The sequence below is a fragment of the Uranotaenia lowii genome, chromosome 1, assembly GCF_029784155.1.
Source record: "Uranotaenia lowii strain MFRU-FL chromosome 1, ASM2978415v1, whole genome shotgun sequence".
Classification (NCBI taxonomy): Eukaryota; Metazoa; Arthropoda; class Insecta; order Diptera; family Culicidae; genus Uranotaenia; species Uranotaenia lowii.
The window spans coordinates 156,320,235-156,341,839 of NC_073691.1; the positions used below are offsets into that span (position 1 = coordinate 156,320,235).

The 21,605-nt window shown below is 34.9% G+C and overlaps 1 long non-coding RNA gene across 1 annotated transcript; it reads right to left on the reverse strand.

Annotated features, from left to right (window-relative positions):
- Positions 1-2,020: 2,020 nt before the first annotated feature.
- Positions 2,021-20,542, reverse strand: LOC129740651 (uncharacterized). Its single transcript, XR_008736315.1, has 2 exons — positions 20,292-20,542; positions 2,021-2,263 (listed from the first exon to the last, which is right to left on the reverse strand). It is a non-coding gene; the product is annotated as an uncharacterized LOC129740651 (long non-coding RNA).
- Between the last annotated feature and the right edge of the window lie 1,063 nt (positions 20,543-21,605).

The window sequence follows — 21,605 nt, forward strand, 5'->3', positions numbered from 1 at the left end:
TGCGAGGATTATTAAAATCAATGTAAGAGAGTTCTAGTTACTAGTTAAAGTTACCAGCACTAGTAACTATGAAATAGTAAAATTTACTATTTTTCGGGAAAAATGCCAAATGAAAGGGCTTTTTGCGAGGATTATTAAAATCAATGTTAGAGAGTTCTAGTTACTAGTTAAAGTTACCAGCACTAGTAACTATGATATAGTAAAATTTACTATTTTTCGGGAAAAATGCCAAATGAAAGGGCTTTTTGCGAGGATTATTAAAATCAATGTTAGAGAGTTCTAGTTACTAGTTAAAGTTACCAGCACTAGTAACTATGAAATAGTAAAATTTACTATTTTTCAGGAAAAATGCCTAATGAAAGGGCTTTTTGCGAGGATTATTAAAATCAATGTTAGAGAGTTCTAGTTACTAGTTAGAGTTACCAGCACTAGTAACTATGAAATAGTAAAATTTACTATTTTTCGGAAAAAAACGCCAAATGAAAGGGCTTGTTGCGAGGATTTTTAAAATCAATGTTAGAGAGTTCTAGTTACTAGTTAAAGCTACCAGCACTAGTAACTAAGAAATAGTAAAATTTACAAATTTTCGAGAAAAACGAAAAATAAAAGGGCTTGTTGCGAGGATTATTAAAATCAAAGTAAATGTGTAAAAAAAATGTAAATTTTACTGTTTCATAGTTACTAGTACTGGTAACTTTAACTAGTTACTAAAACTCTCTAACATTGATTTTAATAATCCTCGCAACAAGCCCTTTCATTTGGCGTTTTTCCCGAAAATTTATAAATTTTACTATTTCATAGTTACTAGTGCTGGTAACTTTAACTAGTAACTAGAACTCTCTAACATTGATTTTGATAATCCTCGCAAAAAGCCCTTTCATTTGGCGTTTTTTCGAAAATTTGTAAATTTTACTATTTCATAGTTACTAGTGCTGGTAACTTTAACTAGTAACTAGAACTCTCTGACATTGATTTTAATAATCCTCGCAAAAAGCTCTTTCATTTGGCATTTTTTCCGAAAAATAGTAAATTTTACTATTTTACTATTTTTACTATACTAGTAAACTTTAACTAGTAACTAGAACTCTCTAACATTGATTTTAATAATCCTCGCAAAAAGCTCTTTCATTTGGCGTTTTTCCCGAAAAATAGTAAATTTTACTATTTCATAGTTACTAGTTCTCGTAATTTTAACTAGTAACTAGAACTCCCTAACATTGATTTTAATAATCCTCGCAAAAAGCCCTTTCATTTGGCGTTTTTTCCGAAAAATAGTAAATTTTACTATTTCATAGTTACTAGTGCTGGTAACTTTTACTAGTTACTAAAACCGCCCAACATTTATTTTAAAGATCCATGCGACAAGCCCTTTTTTTAGTTTCTTCACCTGTGCACAAAAAAGCAGGCGTTGGCTCGAACAGCAGCAGTGAAAACAAGCTCAACGAATTTAAATCGGTTGAGCCAACAAGCTCAAGCTCCTCTGGAGGCATGAGCTAACGGGCTCACGAGGCAAAAAAAGAGCTAAGGTTTCTTCCAAATAAGAGCTTAGCAATACGAAGCTCCGGAGACAAAAACGATAGGAGCTTCGTCAATTGCTCTGTAAGCGGAGCTATGGAAATAAAGAGCTATGAAGCTCGCTCAAATGAGCTTAATTTTCAATCCCTGGTCGACATACATAGAGGTACGTTTCCATGCTTCGATGCGGTCTTTTCATCTTGGATTGACAGCGTTGAACTAACCGAGAGGCCGTTGATGGCTAGGTTGACGTTGATAATAAAAACCGGGAGCCAGATTTTTGTCCATTGCTATATCTTCGAATGATTTTCCTGCAGCTGCAAGCAGAATGACAAGCCCATAATCAGCTTTTGATGTTGATAAATTCGATGAACTTGGAGTGCTGTGTTTATGCTGGTGGCACACGATTCTCTCATGCAAGAGATGCTCTCTTTGAACGATTATTAAACGTTTTGAAAATCAAGTCTTAGTTTTTAGAATTTCTCTCAGAAATAAATTTAAGAAGTTTCAATTGCTATTGTTTATTGTGCATAATTTTTCATTCAAAAGGGTTAATGTTTTTTCTTCTTTTAAGGACAATCAGCGATGAGGATGCATCTTTTCTCGGCATTATGAACATATCCCTCATTGCATTTACAGCCCACATCGTAGGAAGGGGGTCCGGATTGTGGTGGCGGCGGATTGTTCAAGGTATCACATGAAGGTTCGAACTTGGTAACAAAGTTATTCCAATCACTATTCGGGGGGCCTGTAATAGAGAAAAAAAATTAATAAGATAGTTGAACTTGATTTGTCAAAGTTCAAAGTTCTTAAACACTTCGAACTCAGCGTAATTAACCATTTTAAATTTAAATATAAGCGTTTTTGCTAGTCAGCTGCCCAAAATGACTCATCGATGCATACTATTTATTGCCGGAAACGAATATTTCATGTGGAAAGGTAATAGTGAAAAATTCCCATCAAATTGTTCCAGGGCCTTATCTGCCGGATCAGTGACGCGATTGGCGTAATGGTTCAGCTGCAGCACGCCATTCAAATTAGTCGCAATGCTGACGACAGCAAAACGACTGCCTATTATTTAGTGTGGGAAATGTGCATTTAGCTCGGGTTGATGCTGCAGGTGAATTATGACTAATTGAGAAGTTTATTGATTTTAAAGCAGTCTATTGGGTTGTTTTTATTGCATTTCGTTCATCATATTATTGATGAAGTTTTTCGAATTATAATGTTCAGAATCAATAACTCATTGGGCATCCAAAAGTAGAACTTGGATCGTTTAAACCGAAATGAGAGCTACGTTATACAGTTGAAGAACCATTTATCTGATGGTATGATAACAAAAAAAAGATTACACTAGTTAACACAATTTTTGATCTACGTAAACCGAATGTCATTTTAAAAGTAAAATTGGCCGCAGAATCCGAAAATGAAATACAAAAACACTATACTGTAGTGATTGTAGGAGCTAATAGAAAATATCAGAATAAATCACGAAGTTATTGTAAACTATATTTATGAGCATATATTATGAAATATGCAATAGACACCTTTTAGCGTGTATGACTCAGAAGATGCGTGAACGCGCCCGGGAGTTTATTAACTAATCTTGGGATTAACGTTCGTGCATTTAGGAGATAAAAAAAATCCTTAGTTTCACGAATCAATTGTATTTTTAGTGACAATTTGATTGCAAGTACGACATATACATGCATGTTTAAGCATGCAACAGCCGGGCTGGATGCATCATGATTGCGCACGCCACCCTTTCATATAAACAAATTAAAAAACAAGAAATCAGAAACACTAATCTCTTTTAAAAAACGCTTAACCTTCCCATGCCGTTCGCAAAATATCCGTTTCGGAGAAATTTGAGTTGTAGTTTGATTTCGTTCTCCTGGCTGTAAATGTTAACCGATTTTGATGATATTATATTCATTGTGTAGGTGATTTGTTCTTATTACTCAACATTTAAAAAAAAAGTCGATATGTATTACCAAGTTATCAGAAACTGGTTCAGAAAGTAAAAAGTGCGAAAAATCAATTTTATTTTTAAAATGCTCATAACTTTTGACAGCTTTTATGTATTTAAGTGTATCATTGATGTTTAAAATTGTCAAGAATCCATCTATCCGACAGTGTATAGATATGTTGGGGTTCAATGAAAATTTTGACCGCTATCTCAGATCTTCCGGTAGAAAAAAATCTAACTTTAAAAAAACGATATCCAGTTTTTGCTTAGCTTAGCTGTATTTCATTTCCCAATGAACCGATTTTCAAAACTCAAATTTCATTTTTTTGACGTTAACTTGATCATTACTTTCATAGAACATACTTGGTCTGTCAAAATTACAAGTTCTTCAGTATATTGGAATGATGATAAAGAGATTTTAAATGTGCGCTTCGGGTCATATTGACCCGAACGGCATGGGAAGGTTAAATTCACCCGCATCTGTAGATGATTCGCATAACCAAAAATTTTTACTTTTTTGGAGTGGCTCACCAATCTCAAATAACAACACTAGCATTTGCGTGATATTTAAATACTTAAGTCGATAATTAAAACTGTTTTTAAAATCCAATTGACTATTTTAAAAACTGTACAGCTAAAGTAAGCAGCTCAATAGCATTTTCATATTATTGAATACTTATATACCATAACATAAACCATAGAAAATATCATGAACAAAGACGCTCTACGTATTTGAAAGAAACTTAAGGTCCTGGATACGGTTTCTGTGTTCGAGCGTGAATTTGGCGAGTTTTGATAAAATCGAACAGTGGTAAAATCTGAAAACTACTGTATACCAAAACACTTGTTCATTTTTTATTTTAATATAATTTAATAAAATTTTCATTTAATGATAACAAAATGATGATGACAAACTTTATCACATCGTGACATTTAAAAAAAAATTCTAATTCATTTACCCGTCTGGGCTAAAATGGAACAAAATGCAAATCAAAGATTCACCATTTGAATCTCGTTTCCATAAGCTGGAATATGATTGTTTTTCATCACGTGTTTGTTAGTTTCATAATTTCATCCATCCAAATATTAAGTTTTATGATTTCAGCGAATAGAATTTTTTGTATGTATGCGATGAAATTCGATGAAACTCTGTTGCTGTGAATACGCTTTGCATCATGTATGGAACTACTTGAATGAGCGCGCAAACGGTTTGAGTAAAATCGGTTGGCATCCATTTTTTTTGTGTCGATCAATTGGTTTTCCCCGTTTTCCCTAAATAGTTTCAAAACAATGTAATTACATTAATTCCATATTTAACATCCAATAGCCCCTTGACAATTGGGTCAAGTCGAACTGTAGTCGTCACCAGGGGTGTCAGGTGTCCTGATTTTTCAGGATTTGTCCTGATTTTCGAGAAGCCGTCCTGATTTTTCAAAAACGCTTGAATTGTCCTGATTTTTGAAAAATTACCTCTAAAATGTCCTGATTTGTCCTGATTTTTCAAAAAATATCTAAACTGTAACTAAATTCATTGTTTAATGATGAGAAAATCAAACAAATCTTTAAAAATATAGTTGAACCAGTTTAACCGGTGATAATCTTTGGTTCAAATGATATTTAAATAGTGCTTTTCGATATTAACATCAGGCCATCCAAGGTTCTTCTAACTTTAGTTACATAATTTGAGGCATCTTCAGCCCTTTATTTCGCCTTTAGTTATGCAATTTGAGCAGAGCTGCTTGATATTTTCATCAATTTAGTGGTGTCCTGAAAAATCCTGATTTTTTTCATCGCAGTGTCCTGATTTTTGTCAAAACCACCTGGCACCCCTGGTCGTCACTCTCGCCAACATCCTTCGGTCACACACACACGCGCAACCTATATCCAGCGATGCAACACATACCGATTTTCCGGTATTTATACCGATTTTTTGAGCAAAATTTTGCCCAAGAATCGGTATACACCGATTACCGATTTTTGGCAAAACATATCGATTTAATACCGATTTTTAAGATTTTAACTCAAACTTCAGTCCACACTTCAACATTCCCACTTAATTCAAGCTATCCTCGTAAAGGTCCCGTTCCCGTAGAAAGGAGACAAAGTGCGATAGCTGGCGTGGCGTAAGTTGATCTGTACAACTTTTAAAGTACCCTGCAAAGATCTCCACGGCTCACTCTCATAATTTGTTCTGTCAAATGATGCACTATTATCACTCTATTATAGTGTCCAACCTCAAAGCCAATGGACTAAGCTCAAGGCTGATATTTGACCTTTCGGCGACTGCCAGCAGAAGGCGGAAGTTTCTAAAGATCAATCTCAATTGACAATGCTCTTCCCGCATAATCAATTACAATATATAGAGAATATTCTATATTGTCTCTAAACGTTATCGTTTATTGTAAAGTGAACAGTATATGTACAATAACACAGACCATATTAACAATCTGTATTATGATTATCTGTTAAAGTACCATATGGGGAAAGGGCTGTTAAGCATGTTTACCATTCAAAAAGAGCGATTTTTTCGAACAAATATTTCATGCTACATTATTGGATACGGTTAAAATATCATCCACTTTTGGCGAGCAAAACAATCTACCTGAATGTTCTAGCTACGTTGGAATACAAAATCATAGATTTCATCAACTTCAATGGATATAGTTTGCTTATAGTAGTTTGTAGTAAAAATAACGCTCAATCATACGTTCCGCATATTGTAAAATATTTTTAAAAAGAGCTTCCCTGTACCATAACCAATATAGTTCCAATTCTTTCCCACAAAAAATAAAATAAAATTAAAAAATTTAAATGTTGAGATTTTTATTTTTTATTTCTGATATTATACATGGATTATACAATCTTACCTATTTGTGCAGATCTGCATTGTTCAGCCTTTCAGTAGATTTTTTTTCCGCTCTCCGCTCAGCAGAGATCTTTGTTTCTGTAATTTCATTAGTTTTATTTAATCTCACTAGTTTTTATCGATAATATAATATAGTTTTACTTACTTTTCGCGTTCTGTGTGTTTTTCTCAGCGTGATTCTTTTTTTTCGGAGCCATTTTGAACACAGTTTTCAGTTCCGAACCTGGCGTGGGGTTGCCGACACAAATTTTAACGAAGTGAAGTGAAAATTAGCAGATGATGAACCCAAGAGCGAAAAAATGCATAAGCTCACAACTACATCTTAAAATAACAATATTAGTTATTATCCGCAAGAGGTGAAATGATAACGACTTGTCTAACTCATACAATGTTGTCAATGTTGTTTTTTTTTTTAATTTAATGTCTAATGCTAAGAAAATATAAGGAAACTTTGTCGTACACTGTTAGAGTCCTGGATAAGGTCCAGAGACAATATTCAAAGGTTGCAAATTTTTATTCTCTTATTATACTATACTTACTAAATCATATATCATATTGTCACTGTCACTGATACGATCCTGTCATAATTTATTGAGGTAATAAAATTTTGAACATGTATAATGAAATGATACTTGGAAGATATTTCATACTGGTACTGCTACCAATATATTAAGTTAATAGTTAGTACTATATCCCCAACTGTTTTTAATTATGCGGGTTGTCTCCTGAAATTCTTACTTTTCAAGGGAAAATATACACCGTTGGAATATAATTCTTGTTCAACTTGTCGCCAGATGTGGTATGTCAACATTTGAAGTGCAATCAGATACACGGTTTGTCATATAATCGGTATAATCTTCAATCCTTCTCCATCTTATTAGCCAAATAAATGATATCACATGTATGCAGAGATCGCCAGGCCACGCCAGGCAAAATGGGTATTTTAAGTTTTGGAAAAACTATGTGTTTTTTAAATATTTTTATTAATAACACCTTCTTTTAGAACACGTTTCTCATTTATTTTCGCATAAAATTATTGGGTTTTCATATGAATAATGCGTGATTTTCAAAAAATAAAATCAATTTTCCATTGGCTGACAAAAAAATTGAAGCAACAACTCTCTCAACTTTCTGCAACCATTTCTTTTTTTTTAATCGCTAGAACTCATATCTAATACTAAAGGATTTGAAAGCTGAAATGGCCATATTTACCTAGAATATCAAAAAGCCATTGGATTTGTAAGTGCTTACTAAATTAAAATTACCTTTAGGTTGACCTGGTTCTATTGCCTTGTCGAATTTATCAAATTTACATCCCCCTTTAGCTAAACATCAATTAAAGAATCAAGTTACTCATTAATATGCTTAAACCACGTGTAACCTGAAGGTGATCGTCATGCCCTTATTGTTCTTATCAAACGGTAACTTTTAAATTAGATTTCCATTCAATTATAGTACTGGAAAGGAACACTTATTTTGGATTCTTAGCTGAATTTTCATTTGTGATTTTTAGTTTTCGTCCGCAAAATCAGATAGTTTTTAAATTAAAAAAAAATGCATAAGTCGAAACAAACATAAACTTGCGTTACCTAGAACCAAGATAGAAGAGGAATAATATATGCTAATACACACTTAGTCAGCTAGTTTAATACTAAATATAACACTCATAAGAGTTGTTAGACTTGCTTTTTTGCAAGCTTCCATTTTTATTAAAAATCCGTTAGGAAGTTGAAAATGAAATCAAATACCGATTTTCATACCGATTTTTAGAATTTCCATACCGATAAAAGATATTTTTGGGTTCCAAAATACCGATAAAAATGTGGCATCACTGCCTATATCAAACACTATTTGTTCGCTTTTCAGTTGTGTACAAAACCATTTAAGAAAGTTGCTTCTGTGAATATTGAGATATTGATTACTGCTTGTAAACTTATGGCATACTCAAAGGCTCTTATCGCACTCGCTGTTTATTACGATTTAAAGATACCTTTAATGAACAGGATATTCAAATAAGCTGTTGTAAGTTGTATTTCTTTGAAACACAGTAGGAACGTTTCGTAAAATTTCAAAAAACGAAGAGTACGCCCATTTCTCGTTCGGAAAAGAGTACATGTGCTCTTAAAAGAGTACGTATCGTATCCCTACACCCATAGAAGAGGTTGCAAAAATCCAATGCCTATTTAGCAAATCTCTGTGTCGATAATGCGCTGAAATGTGCACTGTGCCGAAGACGGTATGTTTGAAAAACCGTAACTGGCATAAGGACTCTGCTCCCAACCAAAATGATGACCACTACATTCAAGCGAAACAAGAAAAACATTTTATGGGATTTCCTTCCTATTGGATAATTCATCCCAGAAACAAGAAAATAAAAATTAAAACCACAGCGCTGTAGTGAGAATCGAACTCACATCACTAATTGTATCGTCTTGCCAGTCCGACAATCTAACCAGTGTACTATTCGAGCTTCATGCAGGACGAGGTATATTTGTCATAGGCTTTCTGTTACCGATCAATCACAAAAAACGTACAACGGCGGCTTCCCGGCGTTTGGCCTCCTTTCAATGCATTCCTTTGTCTTAAGATGGAAACGGGAAAGGGAACGGGAGTGAAGGAACGGGAAACCCATTGAATGAGAACTGTGCTTTGCTTACTGCCTGCTATTACATACACACGCTACATATACACAGCTGCTAAAGCCGGGCAGCTTGGCCGGTGTTGTTTGCCGGTAAATTGAAGGAATGTTTTTGTTGTTGCTTTTGCTACATACACACGCACAGCTTAGCCGTGTTTGCCGGTTGATTGAATTAGAAGGAAGTTTTTGTTGTTGCTTTTGCTACATTCACACGCACAGTGCTCGGTTCGCTGGCTGCCTGGTGTTGGCCGGTATTTATTTCCATCCTTCTTCGGCTTGTGATGCGATGGGGAGGGACGCAAAAACGTTTTTATTTTGTTTCATTCAGACATACGCAATTCGGTTGCGCTGGGAGCTTAATGCCGGTGGGCGCAAATCGAATCAGTGCCGGTCGCGTTATCTTCTTGTACCAATGCACACTGGTACAGAACATCAATCTAGCGGAACTAAATTAATAGCGCCCAGGGATGAAAAGATAGGCTTTTGATGTCTTCGACAACATTGCATAATTTTACAAGGCGCACACTTTGAAATAAAATATAGAGTCGAGGGGTCCACCAATAGCAAGATAAAAATGCTAACTTTTTTGTTATGCATTTTAGAGCTTTGGTTTCTTCTACAAAGTTGTTTATCTTGATAAAATACATAAAGTTGCTGAACAAGTCAAAGTTCTACAATTTCATTCTAAGGAGTTATAAAGAAATTAAAAAAGAAACCTTGAAAAAACAGTTTTTTAAATCTGAAACGTTGTAGGTAAGACAAAACAATTTTCAGTCTTCGAAACAAAGTTGAAAAAACTTGAGATCTACAATCGTTTAGTACATTATGATGTGTTTTGAAATTGCTGAAGCGCTGTAGAGAGCATTTAATGTAAAATATTGACGATTTTCAAAGAAAAGTTTATCGAATTGCGCAAATTTTCGCACCATCAGCCAATGTGGATTTTATTCTCGGTGTTAAGAGGAATCATTTCCATATAAAACTAGAGTGGAACTCGGTGGAACTCGAAGAAATTTTAAGATTGAAAATCTAGTATTTTGTTCACAAATATCACTTTTTTAGACACTTTATAAGTTTCTTAGCTTCTTTGATGCAATTAACTTGTAGAATTTGAGAATAAGAAATAATTAAATGGTTTAACCGGTTTCCTGTTTCAAATTTATCAATAGAATATGTTGTAGTACATCATTATGTAAATGATATCTGTACCAACATGTGAAAGTGATTTAACGCCGAAATTAAAGTAGCTTTCAGCCTTCAGGTAGGAGTCGCAGTTGGAGTAGTAGTTGTTTTTACAACATTTCGGTCAGGAGTAAATGTTGTATATCAACGTGTTGACAGCTCTGGTATCAAAATGGTCATAGAGTTTGTAATCCAACAAAAACTTTTTATCTCAAAAGTGTTTTTTTTTTGTTAAATAGACCATAAATTGGCTTGCCACCAGCTACTGAAAGCTGAAAGCTACTTTAATTTTGGCGTTAAATCACTTTCACGTGTTGGTACAGATATCATTTACATAATGATGTACTAGAACAGATTCTATTGATAAATTTGAAACAGAAAACCGGTTAAACCATTTAATTATTTCTTATTCTCAAATTCTGCAAGTTAATTGCATCAAAGAAGCTAAGAAACTTATAAAGTGTCTAAAAAAGTGATATTTGTGAACAAAATACTAGATTTTCAATCTTAAAATTTCTTCGAGTTCCACCGAGTTCCACTCTAGTTTTATATGGAAATGATTCCTCTTAACACCGAGAATAAAATCCACATTGGCTGATGGTGCGAAAATTTGCGCAATTCGATAAACTTTTCTTTGAAAATCGTCAATATTTTACATTAAATGCTCTCTACAGCGCTTCAGCAATTTCAAAACACATCATAATGTACTAAACGATTGTAGATCTCAAGTTTTTTCAACTTTGTTTCGAAGACTGAAAATTGTTTTGTCTTACCTACAACGTTTCAGATTTAAAAAACTGTTTTTTCAAGGTTTCTTTTTTAATTTCTTTATAACTCCTTAGAATGAAATTGTAGAACTTTGTTTTGTTCAGCAACTTTATGTATTTTATCAAGATAAACAACTTTGTAGAAGAAACCAAAGCTCTAAAATGCATAACAAAAAAGTTAGCATTTTTATCTTGCTATTGGTGGACCCCTCGACTCTATATTTTATTTCAAAGTGTGCGCCTTGTAAAATTATGCAATGTTGTCGAAGACATCAAAAGCCTATCTTTTCATCCCTGGGCGCTATTAATTTAGTTCCGCTAGATTGATGTTCTGTACCAGTGTGCAATGATGCTATGAAATTGACTACATGCCATTGGCACAGAGGCTGAATTTTGGGTGTAATAACCACAACAGTCTTCTTATTTACTACGATTAAACAATTCGCGCATTAAAGATCGCAAGTGGAACTAGCATAGGGTTACCATATCCTGCAATGCAAAAATAGTACAATGAAAACAAGTCCCAATGAATTAAAAAAAACTTTATAAAACAAAGAAAAAACAGAGCTATTTTTAGTCATTCAAATACTCCTAATTTGTTGGGAGCTATAGATATGACTTATGGTTTTTCAAAGAAAAAAAAAGAATAGAAAAAACTACGATACGGTCCGTTTGCCCAGATATCGAGAAAAATTTCAGGATTTATCGAAAATCCAAGCAAAATCCAAACCAAAATCCACACCAACATTTTTTTAACACTAAACATACCGACACTTTGTATATACCTATTCATACCGCGAGCGGTCAAATGACGGTTTACACTGTTTTCGCTAAAACTTTCTTGTTTCTCATTCGATTTCTTTAAAATTTATAGTTTTGAAAAGCTTATAATGTGACTCAAATATGTTTCTCAGACAGTTTTCAGCTACAATCAATTATTTTAAAGTTATTTGAAGTCCAAGAAATTTTTTATGAAAAAACATGCTTCAGGAAAATTGCTATAAATCAGTTATTTAATGCTCGAAAAAAATTTCACTTAGTGCCTGAAAAAGCTGAAGTTAGAAGCTATATGCTGCACATACGGAATTTTTTTTCGATTTTTTTTTAAGATCATGCCCACAAAAAATGTAAAAAGTTGTGTAAAACTCGTACTTTTTAATCAATCAACCGCCAAAGCTGTTCCTGTTACAGTAGAAAAATTTCAAAAAATGAATTGGAAAGAGGACGTAATTTGTCACATTTTGGCATCTTTAGATTTTGTGAAATACGAAATACATAATTTATGACAACTTTTCAAAGGTAGCTGTTTTTCGAACATTTCATCAATTCGGAGTTTTGATACAATTCTTACACCTAAATTCAGCTTTGCACTGGATTTTGAGTATGTTACCGTAAGGTTTAGGCAATGAAACTATATGCAAAAGAAAGCTAATTTCATACCGGTTCTAGTGATGTCACTACATTGGCGGTGCGATGCTTGACAAAAATATAATAAATATATTTCTGAAAGTAAAACCAGAAAATTTGAGCGAATGCTCGTTTGTTTTTTCGTTTCCTTTCACCCGTCTTCGTGTGCAAAATAGCCTTGAGATATTACCACCCACTGCGCCCGTCTGCCAAGCAAGAATTTGTGCTGACTTCTCAAAATTCAGAAACTACTTCACTGTTTTATTTATCATATTTTTGCTAAGGATTGCACCGCCAATGCAGTTACACCACTAGAACCGGTATAAAATTAGCTTTCTTTTGCATATAGTTTTATTGCCTAAACCTTACGTTAACATAGGGGAACTGGGGGTATAATGCCCATTGTGGGCAAAACGCCCCACTGCGATATCTAGCTAGATATACACTTATTTTAAGAATTCGGTACGGTAATTAACAGTAGAAACCTTTTGTACAAAAAATTGGCATCAAATATGCGATAAATCCTTGCAAAAATCCAAAAATACTATTCAAGCCATATTCCTTGCAATTTGTGCCTTGACTTTCGTAAGGAATAACGGCATCTATCGCCAAAAAAAATTACCTGACATCTGTTACAATGATGAACATTGGTCTTGAAAATCATCACAAAACGAAAAATTTCCTTATTTAATTATTTTTTATGTTATTTTGAACGATTTTTAATAAACTTGTCTAGGTGGGGCAAAACGCGCCATGTCTGTTTATCATTAAGCATGTTTCATATTTGTTTAAATTTATATGCAGTTTCATCACAACAATTTTAAAGATATTTATAAGTTGTATTGGAAAACATAACTTGAATATAAACGAATATATTTAAAATTCCTAAATTTAATATAGATTTAATTAACTATTCACAAGAATTTCAGTATATCTGGCAGCACTGCGCGTAACAATACATTTTTCCATCTGTGAAGTAGAATAGAAGTGTTTTTACCTGGCAAACACTTTCGGAGGCACTTGGATCAATAAACACTTATTAAACGTTAAACGGCGCGATTGAGTACACACATATGCGCATTATGCCCCTACTGAATCTGAAATCCAGTTTTCTACCTACTCTTCGAACTTCGTTAAATTAGTGGCCTTTTTTGACCTTACAGTTATTCTAACTATCAGATTTAGACAAAAAATAAACCAAACTTCCAAACACAATCGAAAATTAAAGTTAATCTTTTCAAATGTATTCTTAAACAAGGCTTTCTTCTTAACGTGGGCATTATGCCCCCTCTTCCCCTACTCAAAATCCAGTGCAAAGCTGAGCTTAGATGTAAGAATTGTCTCAGAAAATCCAAATTGATTAAAAGTTCGAAAAACAGCTACCTTTGAAAAGTTGTCATAAATTATGTATTTCGTATTTCACAAAATCTAAAGATGTCAAAATGTGACAAATTACGTCCCCTTTCCAATTCATTTTTTGAAATTTTTCTACTGTAACAGGAACAGCTTTGGCGGTTGATTGATTGAAAAGTACGGGTTTTACACAACTTTTTTACATTTTTTGTGGGAATGACCTTAAAAAAAATTTGATAAAAAATTCCGTATGTGCGGCATATAGCTTCTAACTTCAACTTTCTCAGGCACTAAGTGAAATTTTTTTCGAGCATTAAATAACTGATTTATAGCAATTTTCCTGAGGCTGTTTTTTCATAAAAAATTTCTTGGACTTCAAATACCTTTGAAATAATTGATTGTAGCTGAAAACTGCCTGAGAAACATATTTGAGTCACATTATAAGCTTTTCAAAACTATAAATTTTAAAAAAATCGGTTGAGAAACAAGAAAGTTTTAGCGAAAACAGTGTAAACCGTCATTTGACCGCTCGCGGTATGAATAGGTATACCACATGCGTTATTCGAAAACCACAACACTTAGAAAAAATTTAAAAACGCAAAAATACTTGCTTTTTGAAAATAAAAATAGTCCTGTCGTTAAATTGGCGAAAAAAAAAATTATATAAGGCGTAATCATCCTTCAAAGTTTGAAAACCGTCATTTGACCGCCTCCGGTACGTTTAGTGTTAAACAATGTATGAATTTTTGGGCTTGTTTTATCGAAATACACGTGCAAATATTTTTTCTTGGAAATGTAAAATTTTAATTGAACACCGCTGATGACACTCAATAAAGAATAGTTTTTCATGTGTTCATTTTTCACTTTTGCTCTTGAATTTTAATGGGCCTGGATTTATGTCGGATTTGCCAAGATATTTCCCGGTTTTTTTTACTGAAAATTTTAAAATCCCGAGGTTTTTGGGTAAAATTGCCCAATTTTCCAGGCCCAAAAACGTCCAGAAAAAATCCTGGAAAGCTTAGGAATGAAGTATCTGAGACCTACTTATAAATTTTCTCACAATTTTTTTTCAACTAATGAACAGAGAAAAGTCAGAGACTGAATATTCCTTTTTGGATTATTCGAAGGAAAATTTGTATTTCATGTTATGCTGACAAACCACACCAAAACTGATGGAATACTTGATTTAAAAGAAAATTAGGCGCGTACATTTCTTTCAAACAAACGATATATTAGATTTGTGCTCTACGAAGCATTTCAGTATATTGTTTTTGTGCTCTTTAATAACTGTTCGGGGGTTTATTGCATACTCAGCGGCGCTTATTTCGCTCACTGTAAATTACGATTCAAAGATGCTTTCATGATCAAATTCATTTCTGGTTGAATAACTGTCATAAAAAAAAACATTTCGTAAAATTTCACCAAAAGAAGAGTACGGCCATTTCTCGATCGAAAAAGAGTACATGTACTCTTAAAAGAGTACGTATGGTAACCCTAAACTAGCAATCGCTAGTATAGAGTGATGCTATGTAAGGACCTTACTTAAGTAGTCAACAGAGATGCCAATGTGCCTGATTTTTCGAGACTCAGCCTGACAACCTGATAACCCAAGCAACCAAAAGTCACATATTTACTTGAATGAACACATTGAAAGTTACATATTGGCTGACAAAGAGAATCAACTGCCCAATTCCCTTTAGTGAACTTTATGTACACATTAATGAACTTGAAAGTTGCAAAAGTAATTAATATGTACATTGTATGTGACTTGTTTTGACCAATTCCCATTAGTGAACTATATGTACTCATTAACGAACTTGAAAGTTGCAAAAGTGATCTATACGTACGTTATACGGGACTTAAGTCACATAGAGGGCACAAAAGTGCTCAATATGGGATTTGGTAAATCACATAAAGGGCACAAAAGTGCTCAAACGCGATTTGATAAGTCACAAAAAGTGCATTGATGTGCTTTAAAAATCAAATCACCTGTTCGAGTTTTAGTTTCAGTTAGAACAACATCTAGGCGTGGTCTCGTGGTAGCATGTTCGATTGTCACCACGAAGGTCGGGGTTCGATCCCCAAGCCGGAAAAGTTTTTTTTTCAATAAGTAATTTTGTATTTGAGTGACCATTCTGATGCGATATATGTAGGAAATGTAGGAAAGAAGCAATTGAGCAATTTATCGAGTTTGAAATCCGGCGCGTGGCATCATGGTGGCACCGGTACAGAACACAGTAAATAATCAAGAGAAGGGGATATGAACCGAAGCCAACGGTTCAGTTGAGATAGAGAGAGATTTTTTCGCTCATTTTGCACTTTTTTGGAAGCTGAATTAAGAGGCCGCCGGAAGCTGAATAGAAGATCATTAAGATTTGTTTTGGAACTTGAAAGTATCAATAAGAACTTAAATTTGGAGCTGCATAGAACGTATTTCATATCAATGATGGGGCTGAGTAAGCGTTTTTGTACCTGTTTTATGAGACTTTTGGTTGCTTGGGTCTACATCACTTCACGATAAAACGACATATTATTATTTGTTTATCGAGTAGGAACAAAAGAAGTGCCTTTGTATTTTCAAAACCGATACAAAACGACCGATCATTTGGGGGAAATATCTAGATATAAACAGAATAGAAAACAAGATAGGGCAAAACTTGCAAATATAAAAACTTACTGAAAAAATGCACTTTTTGCGATAATCAACGTGCAATAATTGAACATTGAGCAATAGTTTTTGAACAAACGTTGTTTTTTGAATAGGTTTTAGTAAGATGTTCCAAACGTTTTTCTCGATTGGAGCGTCTTTATGAAATGTTGCACAAATCGTTTTCTTTAGCATGAGGTTTGACAGCTCTACAGCATCTCTCTGTAAAATAGTTTCATTCATTAATCCATTAACAGATTTATATTGGCTTTTCTAGTTGATACTTTTCGGTGAATTTGAAATCAAATAAAAACAATTCTTTTGACGTTTCGGCCTACTACCTTCAGCCATCCTCAGAAAACTATATTATAAACAAGAAACTTAAATTAATACAAAAAATTCTTCACAATATTCCATCACAATTTCACTGCACTTTTGCACTTACGATTTGTATCGCCGCGTGCTTCCTGAACGGCTGTCTTACTTGTTTTAAGTCCGGTTTTGAATCGCTTCTAGCAGCTGGCGTCTATCATTTCCGGTGTCGTCGTGATGTTGGTTGTTGTCGTCGTGTTCGGTGACGTCGTCGAACACGACGACAACAACCAACATCGCGACGACACCGGGAATGATAGACGCCAGCTGCTAGAAGCGATTCAAAACCGGACTTAAATCAAGTAAGACAGCCGTTCAGGAAGCACGCGGCGATACAAATCGTAAGTGCAAAAGTGCAGTGAAATTGTGATGGAATATTGTGAAGAATTTTTTGTATTAATTTAAGTTTCTTGTTTATAATATAGTTTTCTGAGGATGGCTGAAGGTAGTAGGCCGAAACGTCAAAAGAATTGTTTTTATTTGATTTCAAATTCACCGAAAAGTATCAACCAGAAAAGCCAATAAGAATCAGCGATGATAAAAGCTCGTTAACAGATTTATAGAGTTGTTTTTGACATTTCTTACGCACATTTGCTGAGCGTGTACAGATGAGACGGGACAATTAACCTCTAAAACTCTCGGTACAAAAAAACGGGCGTTTTTTAGGTTGATTGTCCCAGAACTGAAAAGTCTTGGTGAAACAACCAACATTATGTCACGAACACTACCAGCGGCAAATAAGACTATATCTACGAAAAAGGGGCTCTGCGAGCACTGGTTCCTTGCGAACGCGATTCTTCTCGCAGAAATTTTAAAGTTAATTGTTACTGACAGAGATGTCAACCCAAAGTAACCAAAAGTCACATAGCTACTTAATCTTGTACGTTTAAAGCTCACATTTGGCTGAATAAAAGGTACTTGAGAGAAATGAAAATCGTTTCACTAAAGTGCTTGATTTGGACTTCTGACCGAACATAAAAAGTCTAAACAAGTAGCATAGAATATCTTCGTGTGTTTAAGTACCTTGAAAAGTTCGTCAATCGATTTGACCTATCGTGCTATGTTACGAACTTCTTGCGAACTTTTTGGTTCCATGAGGAACTTCTTACATACTTTTTGGTTCCATGCGGATCTTCTTACGAACTTTTTGGTTCCGAGCGAAACCTCCATGGAATTTCAATGTGAATTGAGTTGTGTCAAAAATTTTCAAAGTTTCTTTAAGAAACTTTTTCGAAGGCATTCTCAATTTGTGGACAAAAAATGGATTATTTACAAAAAATAAGAAAGCAAAAATGGACTGAGGAAAAAATTTTGCACAGAAAAGTCTAGGTGCATAAGTAAATAACACTGTGGGAATACTTTACTTATTCAAAGATAATTTTCTGCACCAGCCTCCCTTAGTCCGAGTTTTTCAAACACAAATTCTATACATTGTTTTGAAACCTCAATGATTTGATGAAAATGAAAGCTTTGTTGAACCACAACTCGTTACATCTGAAAATGAGGATGACGAAACCCAAAACGAATTTCGATGAAGACCTTATCAAAAATTTAAAACTTTGCTTTCAAAACGGGGCAAAAAATTTGATCAACTATTTTTTCTTCAATTATTATTTATTCAAAGCACTACGCAATGGTTGAGTAGCCTTCTATTCAGCTTTGAATATGGAACATGAAAGTATCAATAAGAACTTAAATTTTAAGCTGTATAGAATGCTATACAGCCCTCGAGCAGAACTGAGTAAGCTTTAAAGAGCCTGTTTTGTGGAATTTTTGGTTACTGGGGAATGTGCCTGATTTTTGAAAGTCTATCCTGATATCCTGATAAGCCTCGATTTGTCCCTAGTTTTTGGAAGTAAGCCTGATTTTGACTGATTTTTTGGTTTTTACAGATAAAAAACTTAATAGAAATTCAGCGTTTGCTAGTCGTCATTCTAACCTTGAACTCAATAAATTCTGTTAGATTCAAGTTTTTTTTTAATGTGTTAAAACTGGTAGATTTTGTATATCGTATCTAGTTTTACTGATAAGACGATTAAAAAAAACATTGGTAAATGTACTTTCTATCAAAATTATTTGACTATAGTATTAAAAGTTTTGAACATTTCTATAGAAATCAAAATTTTTGTTTCATGTTTCTAAAACTGTTCATGAGTATCTTTTGCTACGAAAACTTTTGAAATCTGCCACATTTAAGCCTAACTTTGTGAGAACTACTATGAAGAAGTTTGAATAAAAAAAGTCCAAAGGTAGATTTTCAAACAACAAACGCTATATTTCGTCAGTTCAAAGTGTGAAATCTGGTCAATCCAAAAATATTACGTTTAAAGGTTGAAGTGACAGTGAGTATGTAGCTAATTTAAGAGAATTATGAACGGTACTATGTATCAGATCCATAACACTTTACAACGGTGACCAAACATTCTCAATCTGCGAATTAAGAGGAGGTGTCGAAACCCATGATTGAACAATTTTCGTATTAACAATCGCTGGTGGAACTAGCAATCGCTAGTATAGAGTGTACTGAAAACTCAACATCATTCTTCTGTGGAACCGAACCTGCTAATGGTTTTTGTGCCAATTTATAAATTCTCCAAAGGAAATTTTCCGCTGAACAATTTTGTACAGGGCCGTAACTTCGTATCTTATCTGGCAAATAAGTTATTTGTTGTTTAATCAGGGCATGTCTAGCGAGATATTGTATTACTACTTTGCATGAAACTTTCACGAGGCCAAGCTTTTAAGACCGAAGCTTTTAAGACCCCAAGGTTTGAGAAATTAAAAATGACCCCAAATCGACTCAGTCTACTGTACCTAAGTTCTAAAGTGTTACGGCTTTACCGGAGTAACTAGCTAGAAAGTGCTTTTTAAGACAACATCACTCAAAATTTTAAAATGAAAGGTTTAAGTTAAGCATTCCAGGAGGCCGATTTTCATCGGGATTGCCCGAAGTTTATAGAATAGATTTTTTTTATAGAAACCCAATGCCCAGATTTGGGGTAAAAATGTCTGGATTTGCCCGGCCAGGATTGTTTTGCTATATTTGTGACATGGTGACAATCGAAATTGCTAATAGGTTGCACCAGACAATAAAAAAGGGGAAGATCACTTCATTCTAAAATTGTAGAATTAAATTACAAATCATATTCCCAATTTTAAAACATCGTGTCACAATAATAATTCCCTGTTAAAACGCTTGTTTGTTTCCAGAATCACTTTCTATACTACTTTTGCATTACATTCACTCGTACACGCTTGACATTTGCATAACACAACTGGACCGTGAGAAAATTTAATGTGAATTGTTTAGAGGCAGTTATAATTGAAACAAACAGACGGAATCGAACGTCAGCAGCAGGTCGTGTTTCTTTTTGAGTGGAGCGAATGCTTGATGTAGATAGACGATAACTGAATTTGTGTAGTCACATTGTTCACGAGTTTACCTAAGGTTTGATTATTCATGAGATATAGATCACACTTTCTTATCACTTCGATCCTTTTTTAAAAGATTTTAACCGGATGTATCACTTTGGAATTTCCAAAAAATCTTCCTGTCCCCACCGCCCAAAACTTACAATCAGGCTTCGGGAGGCTCGTAGCAGCGCACACGGCGACCAGAACGGAGAAAACTAGGAAACACTTCATCTTGAACTTTGATTCATTCATCCGAAACGGGCCGACTTTTATACTAAACTGTGAACAGCCAGACCACACGGCAACCAAATAACTAAGTTCTAACCCCTTTCCGCTCCCGGCATTACTGACATATGTATCCAGAACGAGCGCCGATAGTTTTCTCCAGGCCGCACACGTTTGACGTTGCCCACCACCATTCTTCCATTGATGGGGTCGTCGTGCAGGCAGCAGGTTTCCGTAATTATTAAATGATGTGCTGTAAATTCTACTTTGAGGCCTAGTAGCGACGAGCGAGGGGAATATGAGTGGTTGTTAGAGTGATTCAAACTGGAGGCGGTTTTCTTACAAATGACCTGTTGCGATCCATATTGCTGTTTGATTTACTTTGATTATATCCTTGGCACATCCGGTAATACCAAACTAGAAGGTATACAATTGGTAGGGTCAAAAAGAATTATATCTGCAATTGTCAACTGCGTTGTTCCTATTAAAGCTAAAAGAAAAAAAAAACAATGTAACGCTCCAAACGATTTCAGAGAACCGGAATGTAAAACAATCTATAATAATCAAAGTCTAAAAATCCCCAGTATGCCTTTAGGAAAGATTCAATTAGTCTGATAACCGAAAACTAATTTCCACCGGTTAACTTTGCAGTTCTTGTTACAGACGTCATTTATTAGCACGCTGATGAGTACCTACCTGATATATGTTTCTTACATCGTAATATGATCATGGACTGAGATTGTTCAAACTTGAATTTTATCCAAGTTTTTTATAGCTAATGTTTGAAGCGTTATAGTATGAAAAACGAGCAGCACGTAAGAGATGCGACGTGAGACGTGAGACGTGAGACGTGAGACGTGAGACGTGAGACCTGAGACCTGTGACATGTGACGTTTGACATGTGACATGTGACGTGTGACGTGTGACGTGTGACGTGTGACGGGTGGCGGGTGCATGTGACGTGTGACGTGTGACGTGTGACGGGTGACGGGTGACGGGTGACGAGTGACGGGTGACGGGTGACGTGTGACGTGTGACGGGTGACGGGTGACGGGTGACGAGTGACGGGTGACGGGTGACGGGTGACGTGTGACGGGTGACGGGTGACGGGTGACGGGTGACGGGTGACGGGTGACGGGTGACGGGTGACGGGTGACGTGTGACGTATGACGTGTGACGTGTGAAATATGTGACGTGTGACGTGAGACGTGAGACGTTAGACGTGAGACGTTAGACGTGAGACATGAGAC